At 24.9% G+C, this 16,490-nt stretch overlaps 1 protein-coding gene across 5 annotated transcripts in view; it reads right to left on the bottom strand.

The window, feature by feature from the left end:
• LOC117172346 (R3H domain-containing protein 1) overlaps window positions 1–16,490 on the bottom strand; it is a 121,162-nt gene extending 104,672 nt beyond the window's left edge. For all 5 annotated transcript variants that reach the window (XM_033360203.1, XM_033360175.1, XM_033360194.1 and 2 more), the window contains exon 1: window positions 16,373–16,490. The gene's annotated coding sequence lies outside the window, so the exon portion shown is untranslated. The remainder of the gene's footprint in view (window positions 1–16,372) is intronic.

The raw sequence follows: 16,490 nt of genomic DNA on the forward strand, positions 1-16,490 counted from the left end.
TTCATCATTTTTTACATAATCTAGATTAATGAAAATTTCGAAGAAAAAAAAACGTAGAAGCTTAACAATTTCGAAAGGTTTTAAGAGAAAAATTTTCTTAAAATTCCTAGGAAGATTAAAAATTATTCTTTAATTTGAAAAATGAATTCAATAGGAATGTTTAAAAAGATTTCCGAAATTCTTAAAAAATAATCTGGAAGATTTTAAAGCGATTTTTGTTTACAAAAAATTTTTAAAATGTTTGAAAAATCTTGAATCATTTTTTAAAATATTTAGACAGTTTGGAAGTTATAAAGATTCAGAAAAAATTTTAATTTCAAAATATTTCAAGTTTTTATGAATAGAATCTAGATTTTCAAAAATTTTAGATAGAAAAAATTTAGAAACTTTTTCAGACTTTTCAAAGGTTTTAAGTGAATAAACAAATTTTCTTGACATTCCTAGGAAGGTTTTGAATGATTTTTTATTTCGAAAAATTAATTCTGCTAGGCATTTAGAAGGTTTAGAAGTTTCCAAAATATTTGAATTTTGAAAAGTAATTAAAAATTTGAAAAGATTACAAAATTTTTTAAACAAAATGCAGATAGATTTCTGAAGATTCCGAACAAAAATTAAGATGCTTTTTAAGAATTTTACGAGGTTTCAAGTAAGTAAATTTTTTTACTTAAGATATGACTGGGAGACTTCTGTTTTTTATTTTTAATTTTTAAATAGATTTTTTTTGTAATTTACAAAGATTTCTAAAAATGTCAAATAAAAATCAGGAAGATTTAAATTCAATTTTTTTAATTTTTCCATATTTTAGGAAAATTTGAGTATATTTATTGTTTTTCCCTGAAAAAAAATAAACTCTCGCATTTCTGGACAAATATTAACCATATTATAGTTTTGTATTATTTTATTAATCAAATTATGTAAATATGATGCACATAAATAATTCCTCAAATAAATTTAAAAGTGCGGTTTCATTCAAGTATTTTTTATTGACATGAACTATTATGTTTGTTTAAATCAAGCCAAAATATTCATTTTGAACTATTGTACATAAAACATACTTTTTTTAAAAATATTTCTTGAGATTATGTTGAAAATGGGAGCTACTTTCAAATTCCGACCTCGAATTCGGATTCAGCGGCTAGGAATTGACTAATCGAGTCTGTCAGAGATCCAACTTTTTTTTAACCACACTTCTCTCACTTGTTCTTAAAATATTCGCTTCGGAAGTGATACAGGTTAAAAAAAAAGGTTTTCACATGTAAAGAAATTATTAAAATGAATATTTTGACTTGATTTAAATGTATTTAATAATCAAATAAAATTTTTAAAAAAATTAGTAAAAAATTCCGACAGCAGGAATCGAGCCCGCACTTTTCGGTTACAAATTCGGAACATTACAGCCTGATATAACCGGGCGTTAAAAGATTCACATCGCGGTCCATGTAACGTGCGCCGATTTTTTTAAATCCCTTTTTCACGAGAATGATTAAAAAGCGCGCCATATTACTAGAGCATTTTAAAAGTTTGCTAACGACCTACGGAGTATGTATACAAACAAAAGTCCGAAGAGTGCAAGTTCCCCCTGTAAGATGAAAATTCGGTGGGTCACTAGATGGAACATTGACCCTGTACGAAGAAAAGGGAAAAGAGGAGAGGAGAGAAGAGAAGGCAAAGGCCCTCGTTGAGTCTTTGGGCGAAACTCTTGCTCGTGGGACGAAGCCCATTACTGCGTACAGCCTCGTGGAGTGGAGCACGATCACGATCTGCATCTGTAGCACGTCTGTGGCTGGGACAAGGAAGTGGGGATTCGAGGGCGGTGGAGGGGGGACCAAGCTATAAAACTAGGGCAGTAGTGCGGTAGAACAATCAATAGTGGTTGACCCAGGGTGAGGGGGGAGGGGAGCCAAACAGAGGAAATTCGGTAGTGGGGGGGGGGGCAAAGTGACGCTAAAAGGGTGAAACGGGCGAAAACCGGAAATGGAACCTGCTGCGGATCAGGATTTCCACTTACCTCTCCGCAAATACGAGACGTCCTCTCATTAGTCCCTTTCACCTTTAACCTTTATAAACCTCATTTTCGAAATAAATTATTTTACTAGCAAATTTCGACTGCATAATTATCAAATTAAAATATAGGCTTCAATTTAAAGTACTATAAAATATAATTCATAATTATAAATAATAATCTGAAAATAGTGATCTGCAACTTTCATTTAAATTTTTAGATTGTAATAGGATGTTCTTAAAACACATTTTGGAATACGTCTTACTGATGTTTTTTTTTATAGTACAACTTTGAAGGTTCAAAATTAAAATTTCTTCAATTTTAAAATAATTATTATAGAAATTCGAAATTGAAGGAATCTCGAATGTAAATCATCCAAACAACAGTTTTTAAAAATGTGAAACTTAAATCCTGCATAATTTTTTTATCTTTTGAATTAAAAATTCCAATTTTGCAGACGTATAAATAAATTTGTTTAAGTATATGCGATGATGAAGATAAAAAGTCAAGTTTTCAATTCTAAATATTCCAAATTAAATTAATTTCACATATGGATCATCAAATTTATCAATTTTTCTATTATAAAATTGAAGCCTTCCATAATAAAATTGTTTTTAATGTTAAAATAAATATTTCTTCAATTTTAAGGATTCACAATTAAAAGCATTACAATTTTGAAGAGCAAATATAATCACGAATTATTCAATTTTAAAAATTTAGAAATTTAGAATTAAAATCATCAAAGTTATAGAAAATTTGACTGCACAACTTAAAAGTGAAATAATTTTTAATTGCCAATTGTTAAAATTAAAAATATATTCAATGCTATCGATTTAAACTTCGAAGTTCTATAAATAAAAGTTCAGTTTTTAATTCTAAATCTTCAAAATAGAAAAAATTTCGTATGCAAATTATTCAATGCGCAAGATATTGTATTTTAAAGATTTGTAATTTTGAACATTTTTTTTTTTATAATTTAATTTTTATGATTTAAAATGAAACTTCTTCAATTTTAAAGGATTTTTAGTTTGAAATTCTTCAATTTTAACCATGTGCAATTTAAAATTTGTCAATGTTGAATATTTGCAATTAAAGAGTCTTCAATATTTGATATGAAGAATAGCAAATGATGCCATTCTTAACGTATTTTTTTTAGTAGTTCAATTTTGAAGATTAACAATAATTGAAAACTCTTCAATTTTAAAGCCGTATGAATAAAAATTTTTATTTGTATAGCTTAAAACTTGCATCTTAAACAGGAAAAAATGCACAATTTAAATTTCTAAAATTTTGAAGACTTACAATTACACCCTTTTTAATCTGTACGCTTTTCAGTTGAAAAACCTATAATTTTAAAGAATTATAAATAATTCTTAAATTGTGATAATTTTGAAGATTAAGAGCGATCATTTTTCAATTTTAAATCTTCCAAATTGATGAAATTTAAAATGTAAATCATAAAAATTACAGAATGTTTAATTGCAAAATTTCGAAATTTGTAATCTCTTCAATTGTAATGACGTTAAATTTAAACTTCTACAATTAGAATAATTACAATAAAAAATGCTTTATTTTTAACGATTTGTTGTTTAAAAATATTTAATTTCAAAGATTTATAAATAAAAATTCTGAAATTGTGATCATTTTTAAGATCATAAGTCAAAAGATTTTAATTCTAAATCTTTCAAATTGATGAAATTTCAAATGTAAATCATCCAAATTATACAAAGTTTAATTGTAAATTGTCAAAGTTTTAAAACTCTCCAATTGTAATTTATTTATACTTCTACAATTTTGAACACTTACAATTAAAATCATTTAAATTTAACGATTTTCAGTAAAAATATTTAATTTTAAAGATTTATACAAAAATTCTTAAATTACGATATTTTGAAGATCAAAAGCCAAAAGTTTACAATTCTGAATCTACTAAATTGATGGAATTTCAAATGTAAACTATCAAAATTATAGAATATTTCACTGTAAAATTTCAAAAATTTAAATTCTTTAATTTTAAAGATTTATAAGTAAAAATGCTTCAATTGTGATAATTTTCAAGATTAAAATCCAAAAGTTTTCAATTCTAAACCTTTCAAATTGATGAAAGGTCGAATGTCAATCATAAAAACTACAGAATTAATTTAATTTCAAATTTTAATTTTTAAATTAAATGAATTAATAATTAATTAAATTAAATTAATTATATTATTTTTTTATTTTAATTTTACAACTTGAAACTTGCAAAAATGTTAATTGTAAACTTTCAAGATTTAAGAACTTTTCAATTGTAATTATGTAAAATTTAAACTACCACAATTTTAAGTAAGTATAATTAAAAATTCTTAAATTGTGATAATTTTGAATATTCTTCAATTCTGAATATCTGCAACTGAAGACTCTTTAATATTTCATATGCATAATAGAAAATAATGCAATTTATAACTTTCTTTTTTTAAATAGTTCATATGTTAGATAGATAGAAAAAAGACAAATTTTCAACACAATAGTTGAAGTAGTAGTATAGCAAGGTTCTGTTCTATGCAGTTACCGACCGATGGTAAATCGGCATCACCGACCGACCGATGATAATTATCCGATTAACGTGCTCGGTCGTTAAGTGCCCCCGCAGCCGTATAGCTATACTACTTAAATTTGAATAATCAACCAAAAATGATTGATTTTTGAAAAAAAAATGAAATATTTCCCAAGAGAGGCAAACTTTCTATACAATAGTTAAAGTAGTTTTTTTACCAAAAAAGATGAATTTTCTATTAAAAATATGAGTTCTCAACCAAAAAAATGACTTCCGAAAAAGGGAGTTTAACTGTTAACCAAGTGGTTCCATTTTCAACCAAAAAATATTAATTTTAAACAAAAAAAAATAGTTGAAATCCAAGAAAAAAAGCGAATTTTGAAGAAAATAGCACCAAAAGTATTTATAATACCCAAATTTTAGAATCCTAATTAAGACAGGGATTATAATTATTTTATTTTAGTTTTCTTTTGTAATATTCAAGACTATTATTACCGGAATATAAAATGAGAATTTTGAAAATTATTTACTTAACAAGTCCGCAAATTTTTGTTTGATAACTGTAGAAGGAAGAATAAACATAGCAAGTAAAGAAATGAAAACTGGAATGAATCCTGGGGGAATAAAATCAGTGGCGTATGTTTGTTTTTGCTTTCGAAACTCGAGCAATTTCATTGGAGAGATTTGTACGATGAGCTACTCCCCAGGGGAGTTTACATTTTACGATCTGCCATCGGCGACCCACAAACCTTTAAAATGCAGTTCGAACCTTGGAAGAATGAAGATCTGTAATCAATTTTTTTTGAAACGAAAATAATCATTCCTAATATTCTACATTTTTAATAATAAATATTAACCTTTTGATTTCAGATCATCTTAAACTTTTACAAAATTCGAGCTCATTTTCAAGACAAAAAAAAAGGAAAACAAAACAGATGCCAAACATTTAAAAAAAATTTAGGGTCAAGATATAGATAAGTTTTTGACCAAATAGTGGACTTTTCAACCAAAAAGATTCATTTTCTACAAAAAACGATGATTTTTCAACAAAATACAGAAATTCTTAATCAAACAGTTAAATTTTCGACTATGAAAGATCGATTTTTAACCAAACAGTTGGGTTTTGAACAAAAAAAAATTAGGTTTCATCCAAATATGGAACTGTCATATTTTCAGTTAAAAAAAATTACATAAAGAAATGTCAACCAAAGCAATGAATTTTCAACCAAAAAGATGAATTTTCAACTAAAAAGACGAATATTTAACTTGAATACTTGAATTTACAACGAAATAGTACAATTTTCCACTAAAATTACTGTTTAACTGGAATAGTTAAAAATGATGAACATTTAACTGCAATATTTGATTTTCCAACTAAAAAATGAATTTTAAAACAAGAAGATTAATTTACAAACAAAAAAATTCTTTTCATGCGAATTCTTTTCGCATCAAGTTTGATCAATTATTTCCCAAAATCTATAGGCTCTGGTACAAATTTTGCAAGAATAAAAATGTCTTAGAATTATTCAAAGAATATTCTTGAATTTTTTCAAATTTTTTGAAAATTTTTTTCTAAAAGAACTAAAAAAAAAATCATAGTGTTCTATGGTTAATTTCAAGACATTTTTATTCCATAGAACTTTTTTGAAACTTTCAAGTTTTCGAGAAAAACAAAGATGATGGGAAAACCCAGTTTTTGGAACATTTTTGCATTTTTTCCGCCATTATGGAAGAAAAAACATATATATAAAAATTTTTCGTTCAAGTTTAAGAATTTTGTGCACCGATGTTTGAAGAAATTTTAAGATATTAAAGCGTTTTATGCTTGAAAAAAATTATAAAAATAAAAAATCAAACATTTTTCACTATTTTTGTATACAAAAACCGCCATATTTAATTTTGAAGTCAAAATATTCGAATTTTTACGACGGATTCGAATTCAGCTCACCCAAAAACATAAGAAACAGTACTTTTAATCTATTTATTGTTTTGTTATACCCAAGAATTTTCGGTCAAACTCATGTTATAAAATTGATAGCTTTGGTCGTTAATGGGTTAATATTGTTTAATAGTTATACTTTTTTCCTACACAAAACGTTTCCTACACATAATTTAATACTGTTATATTTTTCCTACACAAAATTTAATATTGTTTAATAATTTAATTTTTTTTTCAACACAAAATATGTTGAAAAAAATTTGCGTAGAAAAAATATAATAGTATTAAATTCTGTGTAAAAAAGCGTTGTGTAGGACAAATATAAGAGTATTAAATTCTGTGCAGGAAATATTTTGTGTAGAAAGTATTTTGTGTAGAAAAACAGTAAAACTATCAAACATCATTAAATTCTGTGAACGAAATATTTTGTGTAGAAAAAAAATTATGTAGGCATAACATAAGAGTACTAATTTCTGTGTAGGAAAACATTTTGTGTTGAAAAAGTTTTGTGTAGAAAAAATACAACAGCATTAAATTCTGTGTAAGAAATATTTTGTGCAGAAAATATTTTGTGTAGGAAAAAAGTAAAACTATCAAACAATATTAAATTCCGTGAACGAAATATTCTGTGTAGAAAAAAATTTGTGTAGGCATAATATAAGAGTACTCATTTCTGGCAAAATCTTGTTCCTACACAATTTTATTCTACACAAAATATATTGTATACAAGTATACTGATCATATTTTTCCTACACAAAACTTTTCCTACACAAAATATTTCCTACACAGAATTTAATACTGTTATATTTTTCCTACACGGAACTTTTTCTACACCAAATTTTTTCTACACAGAAGATTTCCTATACATAATTTTATATTGTTTATTACTATTATTTTATTCCAACACAAAATATGTATATTCTACAAAGAATCAAATAGTAATATTTTCTTATCAAGATAGTCTCTAAACATTGTTCAAAAAAATATTATGTGTAATAGTTTTCCTGCACAAAATATATTCTACATAAAATTCTTTAATAATGTGTAACAAAAAAGTCCTAACTAAGTCTACTTTAGAGTTTTTACATATCTCGCCTCTATTGAAAAAATATTAAAATTTTCGGCTTTAGACAATTTAATTGCGATAATGGTGTTTATAGTTTTTTATTTTATAGCGCCTGTATCACCAACACTTAATATCACTGTAAGTACTTTTTTAATGCAAAATTTTAGTATATATGCATTTTTTTCTCAAGAAAACTTTTCCGATTATAACTATGCGAGAGTCATAGAAAATTTATTTTTAAGATTAATCTTCTACACTCCAGAAACAAATTGCGAAACAAATAGAAAGCTCAAAAGTAGAAAATTAATTTGATAAAATCGTAATGAAATCATTAGAAAAATAAATACTAAGGTAATAACTGATAAATCAGTTTTTTTCAATTCATTTATTGAAATATTAAAATAAAATGTTATTACTATTTAATTCTGTGTAGAAAATATTTTGTGTAGAGAATATTTTGCGTAGGAAAAATATAACAGTATTAAATTTTGCGCAGAAAAAGTTTTGTAGAAAAAGTTTTGTGTACGAAATATTCTGTGTTGAAAAAAATTGTGTAGGAATAATATAAGAGTATTAAAATCTGCGTAGAAAACATTTTGTGTGGAACAAAATTTCGTGCAGGAAAAATATAACAGTTTTAAATTTTGTGTAGGAAATATTTTGGGTAGAAAACCTTTTGTGTGGGAAGAAAATAAAACTGTCAAAAAATATTAAATTCTGCGTAGGGAATATGCTGTGTAGAAAAAATTTTGTGAAGGAAAAATATAAGAGTATTAAATTCTGTGCACGAAACATTTTCTGCAGTAGAATTTTTGTATAGGAAAAGTATGATCAGTATATTTGTGTACAATATATTTTGTGTAGAATAAAATTGTGTCGGAACAGCGTTTTCCCATCAAGTTCTACCAAAAAGACGAATTGTCCACTTAAAAAGAGAATTTTTAAAATAAAAATCGAATAGTTAAAGTTTTATTTTAAAAGAATAACGTACAAGTAAATAAATAAATTTGTAACTACTAAAATGATGGAGTAATAAACTGGAATGGTTAAATTTTTAATTAATGTTCAGAATTTCTGAGAAAAAAAAAACAAGAATCCAACGACCAAATTTAGACGACCACCATAAAATGTTCCTATTGAAATTTAAAAAAATAAATAAATAAGCAAAAACACCTTTTATCAGCCAAAAAAAATTGATTTTGCTCCTTGGACAAAAATGTTGGTGCTGTTCCTGCCTGCTTGAGTATTTTTATTAATTTTTTTGCCTTGATAAGAGTGCTGTATGAGTACCAAAACGTTTTTATTTTTTACAAATGTTTTTTTGTTATTTGATAATAATAATAAAAATAAAAGACGAAAGAAATAAAAAAGAGAAAGAAGGGGATTTGGTTGTTTTCCTTCTCATTTTTCTTTCCTCTTTTTTATTTTTGTCCAAGGAGGAAAATTAATATTTTTTACTTGTTTGGGAGAAAAAGGTGTTTTTCTTTATTAATTCTTTTTTTTTTCAAATTTCAATAGAAAAATGTTATGGTGGTTGTCCAAATTTTGTCATTGGATTCTTGGATTTTTTCAGAAATTCTGCACATTAATTTGTTTATTGGAATCTAAATAGGATTGTAATCTGATTTAAATTTCCTTAATTTTTTTTTAATACGAATTTCAAACAAACAAAAAAAGAATTTTGAAACAAATTGTTGAATTTTAAAGGAAAAAGATGAATTTTCAACCGGGAAGATTAATTTCTACTGAAACAGACGATTTAAAAAAAAATACACAAATTTTCAACTAAAAAATATAAATTAAAAACAAAAAATGGAACGGTTAAATTTTCAGTTAAAAAAAATCATGTTCAACCAAGGAGATAACTATTTAACTAAAATGATGAATATTTTACTAGAATATTTGAATTTTTGACCAAGAATATTAATTTCTACGAAAAAAGACAAATTTTCAATCAAGAAGATAACCTTTCAACCCAAAATTGAGTAGTTCAATTTTTAGTTGAAAAAACTAATGTTCAACCAAAGACATGAATCTTTATCTTATAAAGAAAAAAAATATTTTTCAAAAAAATTGTTAGATTATCCAATGAATAGTTGAATTTTAAAGTGAAAAGATGAATTTTCAAATAAAAAGATGAATCTTTAACCTGAATAATTGAATTTTTAAAGAAAAGGATGAATTTTCAAACAAGAAGATTAATTTCAACCAAAAAAAGATGAATTTTCTACTGAAAAATATTTTTTTTACAAAAATTAAATACTAAAAATTTTAGTTTGAAAAAATTAATGTTCAACCAAAGAGATACATTTTATAATAAAATGATTGAAAATTAATTTCGAATAAAAAAAAACAATAATATGAAGCTACTTTTACAAATAAAAAATCGTTGTTATTAAATTTTATATTGCAATTACAAAAAAAGAAAAAAAAATCACTTGACTATCAAAAATATTTCCCAGATAATGAAAAATGGTTAAATAATAAATAAAATACTTCTAATTGATGAAACATATTTTATTTTATTACTTATTTATTATTAATAATATTTGTCAGTTCCTTAGATTCGAAATTTTTACAATTCGGAAATTTTAAAGTGTTCAGTATTTTAGAATGCCTGAAATTTTGTTTTGGAAATAATCTATTATAGGAAAATTTCAAAAATAGATGCCAAGAATTTATAAAAAAATGTGAAGGTCAAGAAAATTCGAGAATTATATAAAATATTTTACACAAATGCTATAAATATCAAAAACAAATCCAGATCATTTAAAAAACTGCGAATATTAAATAATAAGATTAACTATATTAATAAAATAATTAATAATGATATTAATTAAATAATAACAATATTTTTGCACTATTGAAAAATCATCTAAATTCAAGGAAATTATATTTTTAAGCGCGTTACAAAAAATTCCAGATTATTCCAAAGAATTCTAGGAAAATAAAAATTATAATAAATATTTTTTTAAATATTAAATTAATAAAAATAAAATATAAATTATGAAAGTTTCCCATAGTAAAAGGAGATTCTGAAAGCTTTAACTTTTTTTTTTACATAGTGTTAATTTTAACGTTGTGTAAATTATCGCTGTTATTGAGTCTATTTTTATTAATAAGATTCTTTTTTTCGAAACGATCTCTGCTAAGTGCTACTAGAATATCTGAAAAAAATATCGAAAGCCAAGTTTCAGCATTTAAAAAGATTTAAAAATAAAGATAAAAAGTTCAAAAATTCTACACTTCAAGATTTGAATATCCAAAGCGGTTTATATTTTAACTTTAAAATTATTTTGGCTTCAAACAAATGTATATAAAGCAAAAAAAAAAATAATAAAAAGAGTGAAGACAATTCGTTAAAAAGTGGAAAAATTGAATAAATTAATTTTTTTAATTTTTGGGACCAAATAATAAATATATAAAATGCTTTTTTTTCCTGAACCTAAGGTTAAAACAAAACTGAAAAAAATTAGAAAAGAGAAAGTGAGTTTTCTATTTTTATTGTCTTATCCCAAAATTTGATTTTTCGTATAAGTATAATCTTTTTTTATATTTCAAAACCGATAGCAGTTTCCTATTTATCATAATTTTTTCCAATTGATTATTTAATCAAAAAAACAACATAAATTTGAAAAAAGAGCGAAGAAAATTATCCTAAAAAAATTATAAATTATTCTAAAGTGTGTGAAAAATAAAATTCCCGACTCAGTAAAATTCAAGAAAAGTAAATATTCGAAATAGAAAACTTCCGAAATTTTTTAATTCCCGACAGAAAATGGCTGAACTATAAAATATCCAAAATTAGAGAATCCCTGAATTTAAACAATTAAAGAAAGTAGTTTTCAATAAGTACTTTCATTAATTAAGAATGCAATACCGAAAGTTTAATTAAAGATTTTTTTTATTTATTTCTCTAAATTTCTTGTTAATTTAAACTAATTATACTTTTTAAAAAACAGATACTGAAAAATTCTAAAAAATAAAATTCCCAAATAATACAATTTCCGACAGTTTATAATATTACTGAATTTGAAAATTCCGCAATAATAAAACTCCCGATAGAAAATTAGCGAATTATAAAATATCCGAACTAAAAAATTCCGGAATTTAAGCAATGCATTTTTTCAAATAAACCTTATTATTCATAGATAAAAAATACAATAATCAAATATTTTTATTTAAAAAAATTGTTTTCAAGTTTTTGAAATCATTGTTTAAATTTAAAATAACAACAATAGAAAAAAATATATTTTCTTATTTATTTATCCTGTTTACAATTCGCAAACAGTACAGTTGTCAAATTTTTGAATTCACGAATCATTAAATATCCGATACTAGAAAATTCCTAAATTTAAACTCTTAAATAAATTGTTTAATTGTTTAAATTTTATTTCAATTTTTTTAATTCGAAATAACAGTCATTTTTTAATACAAAGATCTCTGAAAAAACTTTTATCCAAATTTTTCAGAATTGCTTTCATTTTTAATAAATGAATAATGTTGATTAAAAAATAAACTTTTTAATTGCGTAAATTCGACAATTTCTTGTTCCAAAATTTTATCATTCGGGAATTTTATATTTCAACCATTTTGCGGTGTCCAGGGGGATGATTAAAAAATCGCGAAAAATATTCTAAATAGAAAATTTCAGAAACAATAGAATTTCCAAAATTTTTAATTAATTAACGATACAATAATTAAATATTTTGATGAATATATTATTTTTCGTTTAATACATAGACCATTGGAAAATGTTATACGATCAAAATATTTCATTGTTTTTTTTTTAAGAAATAAATAATACTGATTTAAAAACTTCTGTTTTAATTCTTTAAATTCGGAAATTTGATTATACGGTATTTTTTTAATTCAGCATTTTAATATTTCAGCAATTTAATAAATTCAGGAATTTTCTATTTCGAATATTTTATTTTTCGGGTATTTTTCAGTGTATTCAATTTTATTATTGGCGATTTTTAAATAATCACTTTTTTATTTTCTTTATTTGATTGTATACATGCCTCACTTGTACTTTATCTCTAAACTTATTTTCTCGTATTTTAAAATGGTAAGACTGAAAAATTCCGAAAAATAACATTTCCAGCAGCAAATTGGGAAGTTTACAATTCAGCAATTTTAAAAGCTGTTCGCAAATTTTATTATCCGCGAATTTGATCGTTTTGGAATTTTTTTTTTTAATTTTTCAGTCGCATTTTCCGAAATTTCTCATTTCAGTAATATTATAAACTTTTAGGTTATTTCATCATTAGGGAATCTTCCAATTCGGGATTTTTATCATTTGGGAATTTTCTTATTTGGAAATTTTCCTATTCCGGAATTTTCTTCGTGATTTTTCAGACGTCCTGTTAGAAATCTAATTGCTCGTAAATATTATAAACTTTTAGGAAATTTTATTTATTTATTTTATTTTATTCCGAAATTCCCGTATAATATTATTCCCGAAAAATAAAATTCCCGAATTCGAAAATCCTCGATTAATAATATTACAGAATTATAAAATCCCACAATAATAAAATACCCAAATATAATAATACATATAATATAATAATATTACACACACACAATATCTGAACAAGAAAATTTCCGAATTTTAACCAAAAAATGTTGTTATAAACATTATTTATTGATTAAAAAAACAATAATCAAACATTTTTATTAAAAAAAATTATTTTTAAAGTTTCTAAAAATTTTGCTTGGATTTAAAGTAACAATAATTGATACAAATTTAATCCAGAATTAATATTCTTTAATTATTGTTATTTTCAATTCAAACAATTTTTTTAGAAACTTCGAATATCAAATTTTTGGTCGTAAAAGTATTTTATTATTTTATTTTTAATAAATAAACAATATTTGTGAAAAAAATTTCAATTGTTTAGATTCAGGAATTCTCTAGTTGGGATCTTTTATAATTCGGCAATTTTCTGTCAGGAATTTTATTATTTGGGAATTTTCCAATTCGGTAAAATTATTAACTGTTCAGGAATTTTATCATTTGAAAATTGTATTATTCGAGGATTCTCCAATTCGGGAATTTTATTATTTGAGAAATTGTGCAATTTGCGAATTTTACAATAATAATAAAATTCCCGAATCGGAAAATTCGTGAACCATAAAATTCCTGAATAGTTTATATTTCCCAATTGGAAAATTCAGGATTAATAAAATTCTTGAAATGGAAAAATCCTGAATTATAAAATTTCCGATTTGGAAAATTCACGAATAATACAGTTTTCGAATAATAAAATTTCAGAATAGTTTATAATATTCCCGAATAATAAAATTCGCAGATTGGAAAATTCGAAAATTCTTACATGATTAAATCCTTTAATTGGAAGATCCCCGAATAATAAATCTGCCGAAAAATAAAATTTCCGACTAATGAAATTCCCGATTTGGAAAATTCAGGAACAATAAAATTCCTGAATTAGAAAATTCCCGAATAATAAAATTCCCGATTCGGAAAATTCGCGAATAATAAAATTTCCGATTTGGAAAATTCACGAATGATACAATTCTCGAATAATACAATTTCTAAATAGTTCATAACATTCCCGAATAATAAAATTCTGGGATTGGAAAATTCCCGCATAATAAAATTCCTAAATAATAAATTTCTGAATAATAAAATCTCCGAATTGGAAAATTCCTAAAAAATGAAATTCCAAAATTATAAATCTCCCGAATAATAAAAATTCCAGAATGGGACGACCGAGAAATCCTGAAAAATAAAATTTCCTAATATAATCATACTTTTTTTAAAATTTAAAGTAACAATAATTGATAACAATTTTTATCCAGAAGTAACTATTATTTAATTATTATTTTTAATTTAAACAGTTACTTTAGAAACTTTAATCATCAAAAATATATTCTTTTCATAAAAATATTTTATTACTGTGTTTTTAATAAATAAACCATATTTATGGAAAAAATGTTTCAATTGTTTAGATTTAGGAATTATCTAGTTCGGAAATTTTATTATTTGAGAATCTAAAAATTCGGTAATATTTGCTGTTTAGGAATTTTATCATTTTGGAATTTTATTATTCGCGGATTCAATTCGGGAATTTTATAATTCGAAAATTTGCCAATTTCCCGAATTAAGAAATTCCCGAATGATAAAATTCTCGGATTGGAAAATTCCCGAATAATAAAATAAACGAAGTGCAAAATTCATAAATAATAAAATTCCCGAAGAATAAAAATACAAAATTAGAAAATTCTCGAATACTAAAAGTCCTCAATAGTTTATAATATTTCTAAATTGGAAAATTCAAAAATTAGGAAAATCCCGGATTAAAAAATTCCCGAACAATAAAATGCCCGAATTGGACAATTCCTACATTATAAAATTACCTAATAAAAAAATTCCCGAATAAGAAAATTACCGGATATCAAAATTCCTGAATAATAAAACTCCCGAATAATTAATTTTCGAAATAAAAAAATTCCCGAATAAGAAATTTTCCGATAAGAAAATATGCGGATAATAAAATTCTCGAATAATAAAATTTCATACTAACAAAATTCCCGAATTGAAAGTTACAGAATAATAAAATTCCCGAATAATAAACCTGAATAGTCCTGAATAGTTTATAATATTTCCGAATTTGAATATTCCCGAATCAAAAAATTCACAAATTGGAAAATTCTCAAATAATAAAATGCCCGAATTAGAAATTCCTTAAATAATAAAATTTCCGATTAATTAAATTCCCAAAATACAAATTTCCCGATTTGCACAATTCCCGATTAATAAAACTCCCGAATTGGAAAATTCCCGAAGAGTTTATAATATTTCCGAATTCGAAAATTGCCGAATAATAAAATTCTCGGAGCGGTAAATTCCCGAATTGGAAAATTCTCGGATTGAAAAATTCCCGAAAAATAACCTTCGAGAATTTTATTATTCAGGAATTTTATATTTCGGGATTTTTCATTCGTCCCTTAAAATATCATGCTCAAATACAATTTTCAATAAACAATTAAACCCAACAAACAATAAGATTACATTTTTGCCGGATATTAAGGATAAAAATAGAGAATCTAAAAAAAATTGAATACCAAAGTTTGTAATTTATTCAGCTACTATAATCTTTGTTTACATTGCGAAATAATTGACATTTTCCTGTTTGTTATAATTTCTCAAACTGATCCGCTAACTCAAAACACTTCACTCGACTAAAAATATTTCTAACCCATTATTGCATCTAAAATCGATACAAAATTAATCCCAAAAAATGCCAAAAATCAGGGTTGTGAAACGAAAATAAAAAACAGAATTAGAGTTAGTCGAGAAAAAATCTCAATTTTATTGTCTGTGCTCCAATAAATCAAAGTGTAAAACCGACCGGAACTAAAATCGCAGGAATGTCGAAAAGGAAATAAAATTCGTGGTGCAAACGAGCCGAGATAACAAACACAACGAAAGATTCCTCTCGTATATGCCTTGGCATGTGACCATGCAATAATTCAGGCACTAATCTTCAATCAAGAACCAAGAAAACAAGAGAGAGAGAAAGAGAGAGAGAGAGAGAGAGGTTATAAACCAAAATTAGGTTATATTGATTGCAAAAAAAGCGTATCTGATTTCGCGAAAGCGAGGATTTTTCCCTTCACTTCGAGAGGAAAATTGGTAAAATTGAGTTGTGTCGGAAAATGTGACGGACATTGGAAAAATGACGACAGGAAGATCTACCGAATTGCCAAGGCGAATTGAATCTCTGCCGTGATTTTGATTCGCTGGCGACGCGTGTCGTGTTATGATAATCGCGTTATTTAATTTCTAAGCTCTCGAGTACTCACCTTAATCTAAATATACCCGGGCCACAAGTTCGCCATTTCACTATTTTCACCACTTCACTCAGCCGAATTGTTGCTTTTTTTTTAAACGCGAAAATTTGCCAGAAAACAGCTGGCACTG

This window comes from Belonocnema kinseyi, chromosome 1 (genome assembly GCF_010883055.1).
Source record: "Belonocnema kinseyi isolate 2016_QV_RU_SX_M_011 chromosome 1, B_treatae_v1, whole genome shotgun sequence".
Lineage (NCBI taxonomy): Eukaryota > Metazoa > Arthropoda > Insecta > Hymenoptera > Cynipidae > Belonocnema > Belonocnema kinseyi.